This window comes from Pituophis catenifer, unplaced genomic scaffold, assembly GCF_029215685.1.
Source record: "Pituophis catenifer annectens isolate HBS135680 unplaced genomic scaffold, rPitCat1.0.hap2 SCAF_2, whole genome shotgun sequence".
NCBI lineage: Eukaryota > Metazoa > Chordata > Lepidosauria > Squamata > Colubridae > Pituophis > Pituophis catenifer.
The window spans coordinates 294,712,698-294,736,010 of record NW_027256882.1 but is presented as its reverse complement, the minus strand read 5'-3'; the positions used below and the strand labels follow the sequence as shown (position 1 = coordinate 294,736,010).

Below are 23,313 nucleotides of genomic sequence, written 5' to 3'. Positions count from 1 at the left end.
ACCAAGCCACACCCACAGAACCAGTAGTAAAAATGATTTTATTTATTTTATTTTATCTCGAATTTATATACCGCACCTTCTCCCGAGGGACTCAGGGCGGTGTACAGCCAGATAAAAACATACAATATAAACATTAAAAACAGTAAAAGGATATATATTAATTTGGCCCCAATTTAAGATAATAAACCAATTAAAAATTAAAAAATATGTTAAGCCAGCCCGGCTTGCTGAAAAAAGGAAGTTTTAAGGGCACGGCGGAAGGCACCGAGGTCTTGGATCCTCCTTATCTCAGGGGGCAGCTGGTTCCAGAGGGTGGGTGCCCCCACAGAGAAGGCCCTCCTCAAGGGGAGCCCCATGTAGAGAGCGTTGCAGTAGTCAAGGCGAGAGGTGACGAGGGCGTGAGTGACTGTGCACAGGGAATCCCGATCAAGAAAGGGCCGCAACTGGCGGATCAGGCGAACCTGACAAAAGGTCCCCCTGGCTACAGCCGTCAGATGTTCCTCCAAGGACAGCTGCCTATCCAGGAGGACTCCCAGATTGCGTGCCCTTTCAGTGGGGGCCAAGGACTCGCCCCCAATAGTCAGTGATGGAGTCAACTGATTATATCGGGATGCCGGGAGCCACAGCCACTCAGTCTTGGAAGGGTTGAGCCTGAGCCTGTTCCTCCCCATCCCACCACTGGGAAGTTTGCAAAATATTACCGAAAGAACTCCCTGTGTTCTCCCAGAAGGAACAAAAGTCCCTTGTAAATCTTTTATTGCGAGACCAAAATGTGTGGAGGACAAACAGAATGATGATCCCCTGCACAACTCAACACCACCTTTGCTGTTTGCACAGAAAAGAAAGCAAACCCAGGAACTCACCTTTGTTCCACTGTGCAAAAACACCAAATATTTCCCCCCTCCCCTTAATTGGCTCTTTTCCTCCCTGTGACTTTGCTGTTTCCTTTAGGACGCTTATCCATTTATTTATTTTTATTAAATTTGTTTGCTGCCCATTGACTAAGGATGATTAAGAGCTTTGGTGGCGCAGCAGACTAAAGCGCTGTTAAGTAACACCAGCTGCCTGCAATTACTGCAAGTTCAAATCTCACCAGGCTCAAGGTTGACTCAGCCTTCCATCGTTCCGAGGTAGGTAAAATGAGGACCCGGATTGTGGGGGCAATAAGCTGACTTTGTATAAAATAGAACACCGCTTAGGGGGGGCGAAAGCCCTACTAAGCAGATATATACAAAAGTATGAAGGCTATTGCTTAAAAGCATTGTAAGCCGCCCTGAGTCTCCGGAGAAGGGCGGCATATAAATCGAACAAATAAATAAATAAATAAATAAATAAATAAATAAATAAATAAATAAATAAATAAATAAATAAATAAATAAATAAATAAATAAATGTTACATAGTTTGGTCATGAAACATCTGCAAGAAAACTATCAAGCTCAGAGAGCACCAAGGACCCCACGTCCTCCTCCTCTCCACACACCCCTCTCCCTTCTAGCACTGATGATGTTACCTAGTTGGGTCATGAAACGTCTGCAAGAAAACCACCAAGCTCAGAGAGCACCTACAGTTCTCTTCTGACTGCTCCACTCTACAAACCCCATTCACTCGCAATATTGATGATGTTACCTATTTTGGTAATGAAATGTTTACAAGAAAACCACTTTCTTCTTTCTCTTTCTCTTCCTCCTCCCTTCCTAATTATGCAATAAGTTAATCGCCTCTTAATAGAAGGTTTGCTACCTGTCTTCTTCCAATATAGTTTTATGACTGAGTCCATCGGGAGTAGGGCAGTATATAAATCTAATAATAATAATAATTAAAAAATGACTTCTTAGTCCAATCTGCAGCTTTGGAAATTTCCTGGTGGTCTCCTATCCAAATGTCCATTTTTAAAATCATTTTTTATTGACGGCCCGAAGTTTAAAATATTCATTCATTTATTCAAGTTTTCAGGCTGCCTGACTCCTTGACAACTGTGGCCAAGTCACACGGCCAACCAGAAGAACCAACGTCCAATCGTAAAGGAAACAAAACTAACTAGAATGGGATAATAAAGTTTGACCCTGGTCAGTTTTTTTCCAGACCAGCCAAGGTCAACTAGATGCTGTAGCTTAGCCTGGCACATTCTGAGCTATTTTGCAGCACTGGTGCCACCAATGTTTAACCCAGTTTAACTCACTTGCGCCTAGCTTTTTTCCCCAAGCACTTTGGATGTTAATGAATTGCTAAATGGACTGTCCAATCCAAGAAATTTTAGGAAGCTGCAAATATTTATTTTTTTTGCAACAGAGGGCATATAGGTAATCTTTGACTAATCACCACAATTGAGCACAACATTTCTGACACTAAGCGTGACAGTTCTTGGATTTGGCCCCATTTTATTGACCTTTCTTGCCACAGTTGTTAAGCAAGTCACATGGTTGTTAAGTGAATCTGGCTTCCCTGTTGACTTTGCTTGTCAGAAGGTCTCAAAAAGGGATCATATGACCCCGGGATCCTGCGACTGTCATAAATGTGTCAGTTGTTAAGTGTCTGAATTTTTATCACATAACCATGGAGAGTCCCAAGTGTGAAAAATGATAACCTTTTTTTTCAGTGCTTTTGTAACTCTGAACGGTCACTCAACGAACGGTTGTAGAACGAGAACTACCTGTACAGGTAATCCTCGATTTACAACCGTTCGCTGAGTGACCGTTCAAAGTTACAATGGCACTGAAAAAAGCGAGCTATGACCGTTTTTCACACTTGGGACCGTTTGTAGCATTTCCACGGTTATGTGATAAAAATTTGGACGCTTAGCAACTGTCTCGTATATTTATGACGGTTGCCGAGTCCCGGGGTCGTGTGATCCCTTTTTGAGTCCTTCTGACAAGCAAAGTCAATGGGGAAGCCAGATTCGCTTAATGACCGTGTAACTCGCTTAACAACTGCAGTGATTCACTTAACAACAGTGGCGAGAAAGGTTCAAAATTCACTTGACCTATGTTTCAGTTTGCAAGAGAAATGTTGGTCTCAGTTGCGGTCGTACGTCGAGGACTGTCTGTATGTAGAACGCCCCTGTCTCACTTCCATCAGTAAAGCTGAGTTGCTGAGTGTATTTTCAACTCCGCTTTCTTTCTTTCTTTCTTTCTTTCTTTCTTTCTTTCTTTCTTTCTTTTTTCTTTCTTTCTTTTTCTTTTTTTTTTTTCTTTCGGATCAGCCTCTTAAAAGCCACTCTGCCTTATCTTCCAAGACGAGAGAAGTCCCATCTGCTGTGTAGTTAAAATACTTGGGTTTAAAAATAAGGCTGGTGAAGGCTGCACTTGGCAGAGACAGATGGCATCTCCTTTCCCTGGCAAGCGCGGGCGTGCCAAAGCTTTGCAAAGGCCCCAGAAGGAGAAAAAACCTTGGCCAAGAGACTTGGGGCCTTAATTAAACTTTGGTGAATTACCTGGATGGGAAAAGTCAAGATCTTTGATGTTCCCTTTAGACCAGAGATCAGCAACCTGCAGCTCTGGAGCCGCATGTGGCTCTTTCACTCCTCTGCTGCGGCTCCCTGTCACTCAAAATGTGCGTCACAACCACCAATGTGTGACATCCGCCAGCACGCGATTTATTGAGCTTTTCAACCCACGGTAGGCCAACCATGGATAAATCCAAGAAAAGAAAAGTTTCAAAAGAAAACAGAATGTTTAATTCAACTACGTATGTGGCCGCTCAAGAAATAGTCAGGCACGGGAAGGGTTTTGTGGCTCCCGGTGTTTTCTTTTCTGTGGGAAACGGGTCCAAATGGCTCTTTTGAGTATTTAAGGTTGCAGACCCCTGCTTTAGACTCTAGTTTAATGAAAGACCTCCAAGGTCCCATCCAACTCTGTTCTTCTATTCTATTCTCTTGTTTCCTGCCTCCTTCCACCCTGCCTAAGGTGCAACAGGTAGAGAAAAATAAATAATTTTTTTTAAAAAAATCCTAAAAAAAAATATAATTAGCACTTGTAGGTTCTTAGGGTTAATTGAGGGCAGGCAGTAATTACTAAATTGTGAAATTGAAGAATCGTAACCAACCACCGATGGAGAAACCACTCTGGCTACCGTGATTTGCAACCATCCGACCTCGTGGTCTGAATTCTGGCAAAGAACAAATGAACGAGAAAGGACAATTTTGGAAGGAGAAAGAGGAGAAAACGTGTTCTGGCTTGGAAGAAGTGGAAAAACCGTTTTCGGTGGCCAGAAAAACACGAGCAGTCAATGTGACTTTGGAGAGCGAGGTTTGATCAAATTAGCCAAGCTGAGTCTGTTCACACCATGTGGCTGCTGCAGCTTTGCAGGCTGGCTGTGCGAAGAAGACACAATCGCAACCCACGCTGTGAAGCGTCTTTGCGGGAGCGGTTCACAGGCAAGGAAGCAAGCTGTGGCTTCAAGGTGTGTCTTTCCAGCCACACAACCACTCGTTTTGCTGCCTTGAAGGGTTTCCGGGTTCAGCTTTGAGGTGATGGTTGACTGTAAGGGAATGTGGAAATGGCCTTGGGGGGAAGAAGGAAAAGAAAGGGCTGCCTGGGAAACAATTAGAGAAGAGAGACAGGAGCCCCCAGTGGCTCAACAGTCAGAAGAAGAAACTGAGGAAGGACCCAACCTAATGGATAGAATAGAATTGAGCTGGAAGGGATCTTGGAGGTCTTCTAGTCCAACCCCCTTCTCAACCAGGATACCCTATTCATTTCAGACAAGTGGCTGTCCAGTCTCTTCTTGAAAACCTCCAGTGATGGAGGCACACACAACTTCTGGAGGAAAACCGTTCTACTGATTAACAGAATGACAGAGTTGGAAGGGACCTTGGAGGTCTTCTAGTCCAACCCTCTTCTCAAGCACTGAAACTTCCCCAGTGATGGAGCACCCACAACTTCTGGTGGCAAGCTGTTCCACTGACTAATTGTCCTCACTGTTAGGAAGTTTCTCCTTAATTCCAGGTTGCTTCTCTCCTCGATTAGTTTCCATCCGTTAAGCGTGGTGATGGGAAGTTTGGTATGGAGGCTAAATCATACGATGAGCATTTCAGGAAGCTGGGTATGTCACAGAGAAGGACTAGGGGTGACATGATAGCAGCCTTCCTATATTTGAGGTGTTGTCATAGGGGAAAGGGGATTGACCTTCTTCTCCAAAGCACCTGAGGGCAGGACAAGAAGTAATGGATGGAAGCTTATGAAAGAGAGAGTCAACCTGGGAGAAGAAATTTCCTGACCGTGAGAACAATTAATCCATGGAATAGCTTGCCTCCCAGAGTTGTGCATGCTCCATCCATGGAGCTTTTCAAAAATAAATGGACAACATTTAACCGGGATGGTATACAGCAGAGATCCCCAACTTTTCCAGCTACGCATATTGGCAGCCGTGGTGGAGGCAGGAGGTGTTGTGACCTTGGCTTCCTGAGTCATTAAAACACACTAGTAGTCCCAAAAACCTCTTTTAATGCAACAGCTGTGAATTACGTTCATTCACAGCTGAGTCCCAATTAGTTGCAAAAAGTCCTCACCCACCTTTATCTCCCTTGACACGCTGCCAAAGACCTACTTGGCAAAGCCATACAGAGTCCAGAATCAAAGAGAGATGCCGACTGGGAACAGAATTAACAACGTTGCTTTCCTGCAAAGGGCCCACTGCCTTTGTTCCTCTTTTAAGCCTTATGGGAGGGGCCAATCATCTCCAGGCCTTCCTCCTGAGTCGTCCCTTTTCTTTTAACTGTTCTTGCCTTCTGGCAGCTCTGTGCATGCGCGCACTAGGAACAGGCTCCTCCTGTTCCTCTGCATCTCTGATGTCCAACTCTGGAGGCTCTGGAGTCTGCGCATAACTCCCAGAGGGCCCTGGTCCCCTCTCTGCCTCCGACGCAGAGCCCTCGTCCGAGCCTTCCCCAGACTCCAGGACTGGCCCATGTTCCTCCCCAGCCTCCTCACTGTCCGACTCCGCTGCCAGCTCCACAGGCTGCTGATGGACCACAACGGGGGGGAGGGGATGGTTTCATGCATGCACACACTGCTTGCCCGAATGAAGCTTTGCGGCTTGGTTCCCAACACGCCACAGCCCAGGACCAGGCCATAACCAGGGGCTGAGGATCCCTGGTATAAGGTCTCCTGTTTGATCAGGGGATTGGACTAGAATAGATTTAGAATAACGTTATTGTCACTTTGAATGTACACTAACTGGCATACATTAAAATGAAATTTCGTTGCATGCAGCTCTGAAAGAGTCACCACCTCCAATATACACTACAATGAATATGACAAAATAAATATATAAATACATAAATAAACAAACAAACAAACAATTATGCCTATACCAGGGGTCTGCAACCTTAAACACTCAAAGAGCCATTTGGACCCATTTCCCACAGAAAAGAAAACACCGGGAGCCACAAAACCCTTCCCGTGCCTGACTATTTCTCGAGTGGCCACAAAACTAGCATATTAAAAGTTCCGTTTTCTTCTGAAACTTTTCTTGTCTTGGATTTATCCATGGTTGGCCTACCGGGGGTTGAAAAGCTCAATAAATCATGTGCCGGTGAGTGACGCACATTGGTGGTTGTGACGCATGTTTTGAGTGACGGAGCCGCAGCAGAAGGGTGAAAGAGCCACAGGCGGCTCCAGAGCTGCAGGTTGCTGACCCCTGCCCTATACAAACATATATTCTATGACACAGAGAAACAACACAGTCTAGTTCGGATGTATATATGTTTATGGCGAGAAAAACGAATACTGCAAGTTTACCAGATGGATGGTTTAGGGAATAAAGCTGTTATAGAATCTGGCAGTCCTGTTAGAAATCCTTCAAAACCTCCTCCCAGAAGGGAGCAACAGAAACAGACCGTGGAGTGGGTGTACGGGGTCTCTAACAATGCTTCGAGCTCTATGCACATAGCCCTTGTAAGCAGTATCCTGAATAAAGGGAACCGAGCTTCCTATAATCTTCTCCACTGTCCTCACCACTCTCTGTAGGGACTTTCTATCTGAGGCACTGCGGCCACCAAACCAAACAGGGATGCGGTTTCTTAAAGCGCTCTCGATCGTGCCTCTGTAAAAAGTGACCAGGATAGGAGGAGAAAGATGTGCTCTGCTCATCCGACGCAGGAAATGCAGACGCTGGTTTGCACACTTCCCTAAGGATGATGGGTGGAGAGACCAGTTCAGATTCTTAGTTATCTGCACCCCCGGATACTTAATACTGTTGGCCACCTCTACAGCTGCATCCTTGATACTGAGTAGAGTATGACCATGCCGGCTCTTTCTAAAATCTGCAATGATCTCGTTTGTTTTGTTAACATTTAGAATCAGGTGACTTTCATTGCACTAGTCCAGAAGAGCCTCCACCTCATCCCTATAAGAATACTTTTGAGGTCACTTCCAGCTCTATCATTCTACATTCTATGGACTTTCAGACTTTGCAAGAGTCTGTTGCTATAACCTTACCATAAAGCTGTAGGAGAAGGGAAGGCAGAGTCAAAAAAGACACCAGCCCAGAATCCCTATGTAGCCACAAACAAGCTAACAAATACAAACCAGTCCAACTTTCCCTTGAGTGCCGTTGACCCTTATCTAAATCCAAGCAGGTGCTGTCCATTAGTTGAGAAGATGCCTATGCATTGGCTTTTAGCCAAGCACCCAAAATGCAATCATGTGACCACAGGGGAGGGGCCCAGCCATCAGAACTTCAAAACAGGTCATAAATAGCTCTGGGGAGATCTGTCGTAACTTCATTAAGTCATTAAGCGAGGACCAGCCGTTATATAAGGACTACTGTAATTTCAAGCATTTGCATTCAGTTTCCAGCAAAAAAAACCCTCCTCTCTTCAGGTATTTGTTTAACAACCTCCACACTCGTTTAATGACCGCCGCATTCACTTAATGACAGCCGCAAACAGGCAGTTGGGTTGGGGCTGCTGGGAGACCAATCCTACGTTTGCTAATTGGGGTTTTGAGCACCCGCTGACCGGGGGGGGGCTGTCTTAAATGCACAAATTGAACATTGCAGAGACCCTTCTAGTGCCAACTGCCTCCCCCCCTCCCACTCCATTTTCTACCGGTCTGGCTGAATCTTCATCAGACCTCAGACAGGATCCCACACGGAAGAGGGGTCCCCCCCATGCCAACCCCCTGAATCAAGGAGCGTAATTGCAGCCCTAAGATCACGCATCTGCTCATTTTGTTCTTGCAGCCCCTCAACAATTACAGAGCTGGGGGGAAACGGCAGGCAGGCAGATTAAAAGGCGTCTCGGCCATGCAGCCCAGCTATTAAAACACATTACAGTCCTTGAGCACTTGGGACAGCTAATTAACCGAGACAAGAATCTGCAGGGAACGGCATGCCATCCCACGCACGAGAGAGCGGGGGGGGGGGCCGGCAGTCAGGCAGACAGACAGACACCAATAAAAGAGAATCGTTGTAGCTCAGAGTTGAACTGGGAAGTCCTTGGTGCTCTCTGAGCTTGGTTGTTTTCTGGAAGACGTTTCATGACCCAAACTAGGTAACATCATCAAGGTTAGGAGGAAGAGGGTTTCCTCTCTGCTTATATATTAGTGGCTTGCCCTATTAGCATTGTTACTGCCCGATTATTGGTTTAATATTAAGATAGATAGATAGATAGATAGATAGATAGATAGATAGATAGATAGATAGATAGATAGATAAGATAGGCAGGCAGGCAGGCAGGCAGGCAGGCAGGCAGGCAGGCAGGCAGGCAGACTGGTGGGGGGCAGACAGACAGACAGATGGGCGGGGGGAGGCAGTCAGACCACCAGCAGCCTGCGGCGGAGTCGGATAGTGAGGGAGGAACATGGGCCAGTCCTGGAGTCTGGGAAGGCCCGGACGAGGGCTCTGCGTCGGAGGCAGAGATGGGGCCAGGGCCATCTGGGAGTGATGTGTGGATTCCGGAGCCTCCAGAGTTGGACAGCAGAGAGGCAGAGGAACAGGAGGAGCCTGTTCCTAGTGCGCGCATGCACAGAGCTGCCAGAAGGCAAGAACAGTTAAAACAAAAGGGACGATTCGGGAGTAAGGCTTGGAGATGATTGGCCCCTCCCATAAGGCTTAAAAGAGGAGCAAAGGCACGTGGGCCCTTTGCAGGAAAACAACGTTGTTAATTCTGTTCCCAGTCGGCATCTCTGTTTGATTCTGGACTCTGTGTGGCTTTGCCAAGTAGGTCTTTGGCAGCATGAAAAGGGAGATAAAGGTGGGTGATTCTCCCGAAGGACTTTTTGCAACTAATTTGGGACTCAGCTGTGAATGAACGTAATTCACAGCTGTTGCAATAAGAGGTTTTTTTGGACTACTCGTGTGTTTTAATGATTCAGTAAGCCTAGGTCATTAACACTCTTTCAGCTTGGGTGTTTTGTTGCAGACATTTTATTACCCAATTAGGTAAGCAGAGATTAATACTAAATTTATTAACATGTCAATAATGAAGCAGTAAACAACAGCCCTGTTAAGGAATTGCCAACTCAAACAATCTAAGAGCAAACAACAACTTAATCAAGGAACCCCTCCCACCAACACCCACAAGGCAAGCCACTAGTATATAAAAATAACCCCACTCCTTTCTAGCACTGATGATGTAGCCTAGCTGGGTCATGAGATGTGTGCAAGAAAACAGCCCAGCTCAGAGAGCACCAAGGACCCTCATTTCAAATCAGAGCTACAGATTTTCTCTTCTGTTGGTTCCAGGCAAACAATCAATACTCCAATCAACGAACTGCCAACGAGAAGACCACACTCCCACCGAAATTGCAGGGCAGGCTACTATATATATATAGACAGGCAGCACACCCCACCCTTCCTGGTACTGATGATGTTACCCAACTGGGTCATGAAATGTCTGCAGGGAAAACAAGCAAGCTCAGAGAGCACCAAGGACCCCACAGTCCTCTTCCTCCCCACACCCCCCACTCCCTTCTACACTGATGATGTTACCAAGTTAGGCCATGAAACGTCTCCAAGAAAACAACCAAGACCAGGAGCACCTAGGAGAGTGGTGGCTAACCTTTTTGCCATCGTGTGCCAAAAGCGGGGGGAGCGCGGGGGTCAGGGCCGGATTTTCCTATAGGCTAACTAGGCTTCAGCCTAGGGCCTCAAGATCAAGAGGGGCCTACATTCAAATTGTTAGCAAAATTAAAATTACACTTTCACTATAGGTGAAAGGGCCTCATAAGTGGAATAGCCTAGGGCCTCTTTTCATCTAAATCCGGCCCTAGCGGGGGGATCACGTGCTTGAGTGCCCACACCCATAATTTAATGCCCCCCTGCTCTTGCGCATGCGACCCCCCCCGTTCTCCCCCTTCTTCTGGCACACTACTGCAAAAAGGTTACTGGTGGGCCCAGTAGGCCCGTTTTTTGCCCTCCCCAGGCTCCAAAGGCCTGGAAATATCAAAGGATCGGCCCGCAGGGCCTCTGCTGGCCAAAATGGGGTGTGGGCAGGTGCATGTCGCCAGTTTTCGGCCTTTACAGCCTCCGGCAGCACTCTGCCGGCCAAAAATGGGCCACATGGAGGCCTTGTGAGGCCCCTGCGCAGCCCATTTTCAGCCTCCCTGACCTTGCCAAGGCCCATTTTTGGCCTGCAGAGTGCTGCCGGAGGCTAAAGAGGCCGAAAACAGGCCTCACAGGAACCACGCAGGGCTTCCGCGCGGCACATTTTTGGCCAGCAGAGTGCTGCTGGAGGCGTCTGTCCCGTCTCCCTCCCCCCACCGGCCTACGGAGGAGAACTACAATGCTGATCCAGCCCTAGAACTAATCCAGTTTGACACCCCTGTCTTCCTTCTAGAAAACCTTTGGAGCCTGGGGAGGGCGAAAATGGCTTTCCCCACTCCCCAGGAGGCCCTTCAGAGGCTGGAAACGGCTCGTTTCCTGACTTCCAGTGGGCCTGGATGGCCCAAAAATCAGCTGGCCAGTGCGCCCATGCGCGTTGGGGCTGAGCTAGGGCAATGCTCGTGTGTCCACAGATATGGCTCTGCGTGCCATCTGTGACATGCGTGCCATAGGTTTGCCATCACGGACCTAGGAGTTCACAGCTCCCCCTCCTCCTCTTCCTTCCCACACACTCCACTCCCTCCTAGCCCTGATATTGTTACCTACGTAGGTCATGAAATGTCTGCAGGAAAACCACCAAACTCAGGGAGCACGAAGGACCCTAGAGATGCTCTTTGAAGGATTTTGAGGGAAGAAGGAACTGGCTCCTTAATCCTAGCCTTCACCCAATCTCAGCACAATTCAGAATAGTTTCATTTCCTCCTTCAATGACCAGAGTCTTTTTTTATTTTTATTTTTTTTTGATGGGACAATTAAGTCCACTGCTGTCTTTCCGTCCTGGAAAACCGTGGGGCCCATCCTGTGTTCCGCGCGCGGAAGAGACACCGCTGGGAAATTCAGCCCCCCTTTCCTTGCAATCTTCCGAACTCCCGGCAGAAGACAGGAGTCAAATGTTTGGGTGCAGGGTTGCACGATTGGAGGAAGTAGCCTGGTCTCGCATGAAGAAAAATCATGTTGTGCAAGACGAGCTTTAATTCCTTTTTAAAATTTATTTTTGGTATGAAAATAACGCAAACCGCAAGGCGAGATGAGCTTCGCAAGCACAACGAGAGCCGCAGATAACTTTGCAGGTCCGATGGGGCCTGGGCAATGCCCGTTTTGCCCACCTCCCAGTCCACCTGCTGACTCTCCACCTTATATAAAATTAACCCAGGGGTGGGCTGCTGGGGGTTCGCAGGGGTTTGGGAGAACCCCCAAATCCCACTCCTGGCTGGCCCCTCGGAGAACAAACTGCTGCCATAAATACATATAACTGCCTGCGCCACGGCCTTCTGCATCAGCTGATGCTTCTGGATACCCTTCAAGGGCAGCCCCATGTAGAGTGCATTAGAGTAGTCCAATCTGGAAAGGACCAAAGCATGTGTGACGGGCCCTGCGACGAGATGAGTGGCAGACAAATTTAACAATGAATAGTAAAATAAGCAGCCCCCCCCCCCGGATCCAGGAATTGGGCACAACTGGAACCCAAGACAAAGCGCTCCTGGCCGTGGCTGCTATACCTGCTCCTCAGGCAGGAGATGTAAGGCTAGGACAGGGGTGTCAAACTGGATTACTTCGAGGACCGGATCAGCATTGTAGTTCTCCTCCTTAGGCCGGCGGAGGGGAGGGGAGCGGGGAAGGGAGACGGGACAAACGCCTCCAGCAGCACTCTGCTGGCCAAAAATGGGCCGCACAGAAGCCCTGCGCAGTTCCTGTGAGGCCTGTTTTCAGCCTCCTCGGCCTCCGGCAGCACTCTGCTGGCCAAAAATGGGCCTTGGCGAGGGAGGCCGAAAATGGGCTGCGCAGGGGCCTCACAAGGCCTCCGTGTGGCCCATTTTTGGCCGGCAGAATGCTGCAGGAGGCTGTAAAGGACCTCAGGATTATACAGTGGGACTCTTTGGGGCACTGCAACCCCGGCCGGCCCCAAAGATTGCAAAGTCCTAGAATGAAAAGGCCTCAAACCCAAAGCCACTCAACCTTTATCTGAAGCCCATCCAGACCCTCACAGCCTCCAAACTAGTGGTGAAATCTAAAATTTGTTACTACCGGTTCTGTGAGCGTGGCTTGGTGGGGGCGGGGGGAGTAATGTGACTGGGTGGGCATGGCCAATTTTTTTTTTTTACTTTACTTTTAAAACCATTTTTTCTACAACCTCTTCGGCGAAGAGGTTGTAAAAAAAATGCTTTCAAAAGGCTCTGACGATCTCAGCTGAGTTGCCTGATCGGCAGAGGCTTTTTTTCGTTTAAATGCCTCTGACGATCCAAGCTGAATTGCCTGATCAGCAGAGGCTTTTTTTCTTTTAAAGCCTCTGACGATCCCAGCTGAGCCGTGCGATCATCAGAGGCTTTTTTTTTTTTACTTTTAAAAGCATTTTTTCGGCCGAAGAGGTTGTAGAAAAAATGCTTTTAAAAGTAAAAAAAAAAAAGCCTCTGATGATTGTGCGACTCAGCTGGGCATGTGGGGGGGCAGGGATTTTTGCTACCGGTTCTCCGAACCACCTGCCTCCATCGCTACCGGATCCAGCGATCCGGTCCAAACTGGGAGCATTTCACCCCTGCTCCAAACCCCGGGATAAGACAATAAGAGGGAATTCCTGAATTGGTCAGGAGCAGAAACACATCACTGGGTATCATCAGAATGCAGGCAGACTTACAACTATTTGTTTAGTGACCGTCCGAAGTTACAACGGCATTGAAAAAAAGTGACTCAGAGTCAGGACCATTTTTCACACTTAACAACCATTGCAGCGTCCACTTGGTCACGTGATCAAAATTCTGTCGCTTGGCAACTGACTTGTATTTATGACGGTTGCAGTGTCCCAGGGTTACACGATCCCCCTTTTGCGACTCTCTGACAAGCAAAGTCAAGGGGGAAGCCGGATTCACTTAACGGCCTGATTTCTAGCTTAACAATGGCAGAGATTCACTTAACAACCGTGGTGAGCAAGGTCGTAAAATGGGGACAAAACTCACTTAACAACTGTCTCGCTTAGCAACGGATTTGTGGTTTATTTAAAAACAGTTCAACTCCTAGCAGAGGGACTCTGGGCAGGAAAGAGTAAGATATGAAAAGCGTAAAACGAGTTAATTCAAATTTAAAAAGCAGCAGGGAAGCTGAGCATGAATGAAAGGGCAGGCGGGGAAGGCTTCCAAGACCCTAACCAAGCCCCCTGCCCCAAATAAGGCTGCCTTGCAGACCGACCCCCTCCCCTAACTGCTTGCACCCAGTTTTCTCCCCCAATTTCAGAGCGCGGGGAACCTTCCTTCAAGTAAACTCCGGAGCGGAACTGAGAGGGGGGCTTCCCCGGTCCGAGGGAAGGGCGAGGCCAAAGGGGGTCCTGGGCCAAGCGGGGCAGATCGAGTTCCTCCTCCCGCAGGACCGGCGCCAGAGTCCTGCTGGCCAGCAGGGAAGGCGGCGGGCGGGGAGGGGAGGGAGCCTGGAGAGCCCAGGAGGGGCTCCTGCCAAGGATTAACAGAGTTGGCGGAAGGAACCTTGGAGGTCATCTAGTCCAACCCACCCGCCCAAGCAGGAGACCGGGCGGCTCTGGGAGAGGAGCGGGCAAGGCAAGCGTGGCCAGGAGGGGCGCGCAGCTGCGATCCAGCCCAAAGGATCATGCTGCGCTTCTGGCTCCACCAGGTCTGCAGCAAAGGTGGTGTGTGTGTGTGTGTGTGTGTAGGTCTGTGTGTGTGTGTTTGTGTGTCTCTGTGTGTGGGAATCTCTCTCTTTGTATGTGTGTGTGAAGCTGTATGTACCTGTGTGTCTCTGTCTTTCTATCTTTGTGTGTGTGTGTGTCTCGATGTGTGTATGTTTGGCTGTCACTCTGTTTGTGTGACTGTGTGTATCTGTCCCTCTCTCACTCACTGTGTGTTTGTGTGTCTGTGTGTGGGAATCTCTCTCTTTGTGTGTGTGTGTGTGTGTGTGTTTGTGAGTCTGTGTGCCTCTGTTTCTCTCTCTCTCTCTCTCTCTCTGTGGCTGTCACTCTGTGTTTGTGTAACTGTGTATCTCTCTCTTTCTGAGTGTGTCTTTGTGTAATGTGTGTGAAGCTGTGTGTACCTGTGTGTCTCTGTCTTTCTGTGTGTGTGTGTGTGTGTGTGTGTGTGTGTGTGTGTGTGTCGATGTGTGTGTGTTTGGCTGTCACTCTGTTTGTGTGACTGTGTGTCTCTGTCTCTCTCTCTCACTCACTGTGTGGTTGTGTGTCTGTGTGTGTGGAGGGGACCCCACCACCCCCTTTTCGAGACCCTCCCGGAGAAAAAGCGGCTCCCGGTTGACTTTGGGAAGCGGCGCAACTTCCCTCCTCCGGTCCCAGCGCCAGGAGGACCCCAGGCTCCCCGCAGCCCCCCAGCCCAGCCCGGCCCGGCCCCTCCGCCTCCCCTCCGGCCCCGCCTGGGGAAGCTCCGGAGCCCTCCGCCCACCTGCAGCTCTGCGGCGGCCGCTCACTCACCTGGCTGGGGCGCCCTTGCTGGCGGCCGCAGGTGAGCGGGGCTCCGGCTTGTTTACCCGCGGCCGGAGCCGGAGCTGGTCCAGGCGAGGCGGAGGCGGAGGCGGCTGCAGGCGGGGCTGCAGCGGGACCCTCCCCAGCTCGGCCAAGGGGCGCTCGCGGGCCCGAGAGGCAGGGGCGGCGGCGGCGGCATCTGGGGAAGGTGGGGGGGGGGGCTCGGAGGCGCTGCAGGCGGGGCTGCTCTTCAGGTGCGAAAGGCGAGGAGGTGGGGGGGGAGGGAAGGAAAAGGACTCTGGGAGTTGTAGTTCGCGGCGGGGGGGGGGAGCTGCCCGAGGCTCCGCAACTCAGCTGCTGCCCGAGACCGCCTCTTTTCCCCCCCGATGCGGAGCCTCCAGAGGCAGGAGCAGTCTACCTGGCGCCGGCAAGGCAGGAAAAACTGAACGGATCTCGCCCAGCCGGGGAACTCGGGGGTTTGCTTTTCGTGCACCTTCTGCCCGCAACTCAGCTGCCGGCCGAGACCGCCGCCCCCACCTCTCCCTCTCCCTTCCCCCCTCCCGATGCGGAGCCTCCAGAGGCAGGAGCAGTCTACCTGGCGCCGGCAAGGCAGGAAAAGCTGAACGGATCTCGCCCAGCCGGGGAACTACGGGGGTTTGCTTTTCGTGCACCTTCTGCCCGCAACTCAGCTGCCGACCGAGACCGCCGCCCCCACCTCTCCCTCTCCCTTCCCCCCTCCCGATGCGGAGCCTCCAGAGGCAGGAGCAGTCTACCTGGCGCCGGCAGGGCAGGAAAAGCTTCACTCGCAAGGGCTTACCTTGCCCAGCCGGGAAAACCTGGGGCTTCCTTTCCAGCACCCTCTACCCGACTGGGGATGGGGAACGGGGGGGGCGGGGGGTGTCCCCCAAAAGACGCCTGTGAAAGCCGTCCTGAAAGTGGGGCGCCTCTCCCCACTTTCTTTTGAGAGAAGCAAGAGCCCCTCCAGCGGGTCCGGTCCAAGCTTGAACGACCCAAAGGTTCAAACCCAGTTTGTCTACATACCTCCCCGCCAAGTAATTGCATCCGATTCGCTGTATTTGCCCCCCTCCCCTCCAAAATCATCAATCAATCAATCAATCAATCAATCCCGGATTAATTAATGCAATCCCGAGGTGATCCAAACACTCGGAGGTTTGGAAATCCACCCGAGGCATCGTTGCAAGCTTACCCACCTTTTATGGCCTCCCGGCCCGTGTTCACTTCACACGTGCTAAAGAAACTTCGGGTCACCCAGGGTCGTCTGAATGCCGCTTGAACTTTTCCCGGGTGAGTCGAGGACCGAGGTTTGTCGGTTGCAAAAAGTAGGTAAAATGTCCCTCTCCGAAGAGGAAATGGCTGTGTGTGGCTTGAGGGGAGATTGTGCAACGTGGAAATCCAAAAAAAAAAAGAAAGAGAAAGAGGGAGGGAGGAAGAAAGAAGAAAGGGAGGGAGGGAGGAAAGAGGGAGGGAGGGAGAGAGAGAGAGAGAAAGAGAGAGAGAGAGAGAGAGAAGAAAGAAAGAAAGAAAGAAAGAAAGAAAGAAAGAAAGAAAGAAAGAAAGAAAGAAAGAAACCAAAAAGGAGTTAAAATGTCATCAGCCCTAAAAGTGGATTATTTAAGACAGGAATGTCCAACCTAAGCAACTTTTAAGACCTGTGGAGGGAGAGAGGGAGAAAGAAAGAAAGAAAGAAAGAAAGAAAGAAAGAAAGAAAGAAAGAAAGAAAGAAAGAAAGAAAGAAAGAAAGAAAGATTATTTAAGGCAGGAATGTCCAACCTAAGCAACTTTTAAGACCTGTGGATTCTGGGAGTTGAAGTCCACAGGTCTTAAAATAGCCAAAGTTGGATACCTCTGATTTAAAGCGTTTTTATTAATTGCCCTGTTGGAAGAAATGTCCAGGTCCAATTTGGGAGAGAGACGCTGGAAACAACATGGGGGCTGATTGTAAAGATGGTTTATTGAACAGAACCGCAGAGACAGTGTGCAGTTCTGGGTCAGCTGAGCAAACGGTTGAATGAGCGAATGGCTCTTTGTAGATTTCTGTGACTTTTTTTTTTTATTTGATTTATATGCCGCCCTTCTCCGGAGACTCAGGGTGGCTTACAATGCGCTAAGCAATAGCCTTCATCCTTTTGCATATTTATACAAAGTCAGCTTATTGCCCCCACAAGGATGGAAGGCTGAGTCAACCTTGAGCCTGGCGAGATTTGAACCTGCAGTAATTGCAGGCAGCTGGTCTTAATAACAGGGTGCTTTAGACCACTGTACTACCAAGGCTCTCAGACTTTGAACTCTGAACTGTCCCGGGGATTGTGCAATGAAGGGGGCTTGTGTTAGCTTTCGTCCTGTGCTGGATCTTGGGTGAGGGGCTTCTTGTTCTAATTTAATTCTGCCAAGGAGTTTTGAAATATCCTGTCTTGAATGGATTTCTGTCTGCAGTGTTTGCTTTGCTTATGAATAGAGCCATCGAGAGAGTTGGCTTCCTCTTTCAATGAGCTCTTTATCTCTTTAAGTGGTGGGCTATTAAGGACTTGGGGGCTGCTTTCTGCCTCTGAAAACACGTTTCTCCATTTCTCCTTCAGGCAGGGCCGGATTTTCCTATAGGCTAACTAGGCTTCAGCCTAGGGCCTCAAGATCAAGAGGGGCCTACATTCAAATTGTTAGCAAAATTAAAATTACACTTTCACTATAGGTGAAAGGGCCTCATAAGTGGAATAGCCTAGGGCCTCTTTTCATCTAAATCCGGCCCTGCCTTCAGGGAAATATAATATTCTGCTTTTTTAATAGTTCCCAAAATATTTCATTCTTCCAGGAGGAGGGGGTGGGCTTTTCACAGCCCCATTCCAGGAAGTCCCTGTCTGTTTTTTTTTGTTTTTTTTAAAAGAACAAAACCAGTAACCAAAATCCATGAATAAAGGGCAACAATTGCTCAGAATAAATCAGATTTAAAGACATGCAGGAATAATAGCGTTTAAGTGGGCCAGGTATGCATTGGGGGAGAGCCTTTTCCAAAGCATGGGGGGGGGGGTCACCACAGAGACGGCCTGTTACTTTGCCACTATCCTGTGAGTAGCTGCCTTCCTTGTCTTCTCTTTGAACTTTTTTCTCCAGGGTTAGCACAGTGGAGTTACCTATAAAGGTGCAACCTGGATACAGGTAAAGGAGAACGGTAGATTATGTCTGTTTCGGAAGTTGTGCAGCCGGCAGAAAATAGAGAAAGCAGCCCAATAAAAAGTGTTTTTCCCTGCACAGGAAAAACAATGATCCAGAGGAAGGAATGAATGAATGAGCTGAAAGGGGCCTTAGAGGTCATCTAGTCCAGCCCCCTGCTCAAGCAGAAGGGTTGCCCAACTTTGGCAACTTGAAGACACGTGGACTCCAACTCCCAGTTCGCTCATCTTAAAACATGTTGGCTAGGGAATTCTGGGAACCGAAGTCCATGTGTCTTAGCATTGCCAAGGGTGGAAAACGCTGGTCCAGAGGCAAACAAAGATGCAAAGGAAAAAGCAGATTGAGGGGAAGGAAACAAGGCTACCCGTGAGAGCCACCATGGTGATGCCAGGGATATGGGTGCTTCTAAAAATGGCAGCTTCCCAGCCCGCCTGCAGCTTAGGAAAAACTTCAGACTTCACTAAAGTCTGTGCCGGGAACTGGAGAAGTGGAAGATAGACGTAGAATGTCAGTTTGGTCTTGGTATTAAGGTACCTGGCTAAAAAGCAGGAGACAGGAAGTTCTAGTCCTGCCTTAGCCATGATGGCCAGCTGGGGTGATTTTGGACGGACCAATTACCAGGAGATGGTGAGTTCTAGTTCTGCCTTAGGCATGAAGGTCAGTTGGGTGACTTCAGGCCAATCACCAGCAGACTCTGAGTTCTAGTGCCGTCTCAGTTATGAAATCCAGCTGTGTGACTTTCAGGCAATCACCAGGAGATAGTGAGTTATTTGTAAAAAAAAAAAATGATAATAAAGGTGCCATGCAAATAAATGAAAAAGAAAGAAAGAGAGAGAGAGAGAGAGAGAAAGAAAGGGAGGGAGGGAGGGGAAGGAAGGAGGAAAGAGAGAAAAAAGAAAAAGAAAGGAAAAGAGGGAGGGAGGAAGGGAAGAAAAAAGGAAGAAAAGAAAAAAAGAGGGAGGGAAGAAAGAAAGGAAAGAGAAAAGAAAGGAAGAAAGAAAAGAAAAGAAAAAGAAAAAAGGGAGGGAGGGAAGAAAGAAAGGAAAAGAAAGAAAGGAAAAGAAAAAAAGAAGAAAGGGAGAAAAAAAGGAGGGAGGGAAGAAAGAGGAAAAAAAGGGAGGGAGGGAAGAAAGAAAAAGTAAAAGTAAAAGAAAGAAGGAAGGGAGGGAGAAGAAAGAAAAAAGGGAGGGAGGGAAGAAAGAAAGGAAAGGAAAAGGAAAAAGAGAAAAAGAAGAAAGAGAAAGAAAGAAAGAAAAAGAGAAAGGAAGGAAGAAGGCAGGTTTATCTTGATTCCTCAACTACTTTTCATAAACAAACAATTTCATTTTAAATGCACGCACATGTGCCCGCGCATGCACACACGTACACCCAAGAGTGTCTGGCAAACCTCATCCATCCGATCGAAGATTTGCCTTAACAAAAACGACTCCGTGGTTTTCATGCCTGGCTCTTGGCATTTTCCATGCGCTGGTCCTGGGGGGTATGTGTGTGTGTGCCATAAACTTTATTCATATATTAGCAAACCCTTGATTTTTTCCCCACCAGGATTCAGGGTTTGCCAAGAACGTCTGTCATAGGATGTGGTGGGAGCTGCTGCTGCTGCAGTTAAGGACACGGGTGGCGTTGATAGCAGTTTTGCAGGATCAAGTAGGAGGGGGGAGAGCTGCCTTCGTTCACGGTAGCCCAAAATCAGAAAAGCCAAGCTGGGGCCTTTTAAAAATAAAACCGTACTTAGTCAGGGAAGGCGCCTTCTGATTTACAGCCAGGGTGTTTATTAATACCCTATGGCAGTGACCTTTTTGCCATCGCGTGCCAAAAGCGGGGGCAGCACGGGGGGTTTGCACGTGTCCGTGCCCCCACCCATAATTCAATGTGCCCTGCCCCCCGCCTCCCCCTGCTTTTGGCACGCGATGGCACGGTGAGCCTGGGGAGGGTGAAAACTGCCTTCTCCATCTCCCTGGAGGCCCTCCAGAGGCTGGAAACGACCCGTTTCTCGACTTCCGGTAGCCTGGAAGGCCTGTTTTTCGCCCTCCCCAGGCTCCAGAAGCTTTCTAGGAGCCTGGGGAGGGCGAAAACTGCCTTCCCCACCACCCTGGAGGCCCTCCGGAGGCTGGAAACAGCCCGTTTCCTGACTTCTGGAGGGCCCAGAAAGGCAGAAAATCATGCATGCTGGAGCTGAGCTAGGGCAATGTTCGTATGCCCACAGATATGGCTCTGTGTGCCACCTGTGGCACGGGTGCCATAAGTTCGCCATCACGGCCCTCTGGGTTGCAAATGTTATTTAGAAGAGCCTTGGTGGCGCAGTGGACTAAAGCACTGTTAAGTAACACCAGCTGCCTGCAATTACTGCAAGTTCAATTCTCACCAGGCTCAAGGTTGACTCAGCCTTCCATCCTTCCAAGGTAGGTAAAATGAGGACCCAGATTGTGGGGGCAATAAGCTGACTTTGTATAAAAAAGAACACCGCTTGTGGGGGGGGCAAAAGCCCTACTAAGCAGGTATATACAAAAGGATGAAGGCTATTGCTTAACGCATTGTAAGCTGCCCTGAGTCTCCGGAGAAGGGTGGCATATAAATTGAACCAATAAAATAAACAAACAAACAAACAAGTAAGTAAGTAAGTAAATAAGTAATAAACAAACAAATAAATAAATAAATAAAATTTGGGTAGGGGTTTTTAATCCCCTGTTTACATTCAGGTTTTGACTGAAGCCTCAAAGCCCTTGCAAGAAGAAATAAAGCAAACAATAATTGCACTTAAACAAGTAAATAAGCAGGCAAGCCAGCCCTTCATTTCTCAGCCCTTGGAAGGAAGGCCAAATTGCGAAACCACTTCCCAAAACAACTTTGCCAAGAAAACTGCGGAGGCCATTGCCAGGAGTCAACACTGACTGGAAGGCACTAAAAAAACCACACACACACACACAAAAAGTGCTTGTGTTTGTGTGTGCAGTGCTCTTTTTATAATCCTCTTAGATCTTTCATGACCCTGAGGGTGGATTGATGGGGAGATCGTCTTGCATAGATTGCTACACGCATCAAAAGCTTTTCCTTACACACAAACACACAGAAACACCCTGCCGAGTCCTCTGAACCGCCCTTCCTTCCGTGCTGTGTTTTTAACAACCTTTAGACCAACCCGTTTCGTTTCCAACCGTCTTTATGGCTTTTATCAGTGTGCGTTAAGTAGATTTTTTTTTTCTTTTATCGGGTCCTGAAATTGCAATCTCTTTATGACCTCCTATCGTGCCTCGAGAGTTGCATTTCTTTAGGGCCTGTTTTAAAGATAAAGAGGGTTTTTAAGGGGAAAAAAATAAACAGGGAAAACAAACAGAGAGAGAGGGGGGGGGGGCAATTCACGATTGTCCAACCGTCTCTAAACCTTAAAAACAGGGATTAAGTGGTGTTCTGGGGCTCCGAGATGCAAAATCCCACTTAGATTGCATCCTGTTTTCCAAGAGGTGAAGGCCAGGGTGGGTCCTGGGAGAGGAGAGCCCCCCCCCACACCCCGCTTGCTAGAAAAAGACTTTTCAACAGAAGAGAATCTTTGTAGCTCAGGCTTGAAGTGGGGACCTTGCTGCTCTGTGAGCTTCAAGACGTTTCATGACCCAGCTAGGTAACATCATCAGTGCTAGAAAAGAGTGGGGGTTGGCAGAGAGGAGGAGGAGGAAGGACTATGGAGTCTTTGGTACTCTCTGAGCTTGGTTGTTTTTCTTATAGACGTTTCATGACCCAACTAGGTAATATCATCAGTACTGGAAGGGAATGGGGTTGGCAGAGAAGAGGAGGAGGAGGAGGAGATAGAGGAAGGACTATGGATTCCTTGGGACTCTAAGCTTGGTTGTTTTTCTTACAGACATTTCATGGCCCACCTAGTTGTTAGGTCGTGCTTGTTCCTTGACTGAATTATTGTCAAATAAGACAACAGTCCAATCAAGGAACCAACGGGAATACTCTCAACAATGCTGATAGAGCAAACCCCTTGTACATTTATTTATTTATTTATTTTATTTATTGCGATTTATATGCCTCCTTTCTCCCTAGGGACTCAAGGCGGCTTACAAAATGACAACTTCAATACAAATCACAATACAATACCAAATTAAAATCAGTAACCCAATTAAAAAACAATTTAAAATTATACCAGTGTACCCCCAAACGGATCAGTTTAATTGGCGGAAGAGCCACGTCTTCCGCTCGCGACGGAAGGAAAGGAGGTTGGGGGCTGTCCTGAGCTCGGTGGGCAATCCATTCCAGAGGGTCGGGGCTCCCGCAGAGAACGCCCTCCCCCTGGGGGTCATCAGCCGACATTGTTTGGCCGTCGGCACCCTGAGGAGGCCGACTCTGTGAGAGCACACAGGACCGTGGGAGAGCGGCTGGAGATGGTCCTGCAAGTACCCTGGGCCTAAGCCATGGAGGGCTTTATAGGTGAGCACCAGCACCTTGAAATGTATCCAGAGCGCCACCGGCAGCCAGTGCAGCTCACGCAGGAGAGATGTTACACGGGAGTATCTAGACGCCCCCGTAACTACCCGCGCGGCTGCGTTCTGGACTAGCTGAAGCCTCCGGACACATCCCAAGGGCAGCCCCATGTAGAGGGTGTTACAGTAGTCCAACCTAGAGGTAACAAGGGTGTGAGTGACCGTGGCGAGGGCATCCCGGTCTAGGAACGGGCGCATCTGGCGCACAAGACGGACCTGTGCGAAGGCCCCCCTGGTTACGGCCATCAGATGGTCATCTAAAGACAGCCGAGAATCCAGGAGGACACCCAAGTTGCGGACCCTATCGGAGGGAGGAAGGGCTTCACCTCCGATCATTAAGGATGGAACCTCCAGATCCCGGGATGCCGGCATCCACAGCCACTCAGTCTTGGAAGGGTTGAGTCTAAGCCTGTTCCTCCCCATCCAAACCCGCACCGCTTCCAGGCAGCAGGACATCACGGAAAGGGCATCCCTAGGGCGGTCAGGGGTGGAGATGTAAAGCTGGGTATCATCAGCATATTGATGATACATAAACAGAGAGCAATCCCCACTCTCTTCTAGGACTGATGGTATTATTTAGTTGGGTCATGAAATGTCTGCAAGAAAAGCACCAAGCTCAGGGAGCCCACATAAAACACGTTTCTTTGGTTAGAGGGCCTTTTTGGTGGTGGTGTCGGTGGGGAAAGGAAAATTC

At 48.8% G+C, this 23,313-nt stretch overlaps 1 protein-coding gene across 1 annotated transcript in view; it reads right to left on the bottom strand.

Annotated features, from left to right (window-relative positions):
- MYORG (myogenesis regulating glycosidase) overlaps positions 1-15,099 on the bottom strand; it is a 37,363-nt gene extending 22,264 nt beyond the window's left edge. The window contains exon 1 of the mRNA XM_070938981.1: positions 14,962-15,099. The gene's annotated coding sequence lies outside the window, so the exon portion shown is untranslated. The remainder of the gene's footprint in view (positions 1-14,961) is intronic.
- Positions 15,100-23,313: the final 8,214 nt, after the last annotated feature.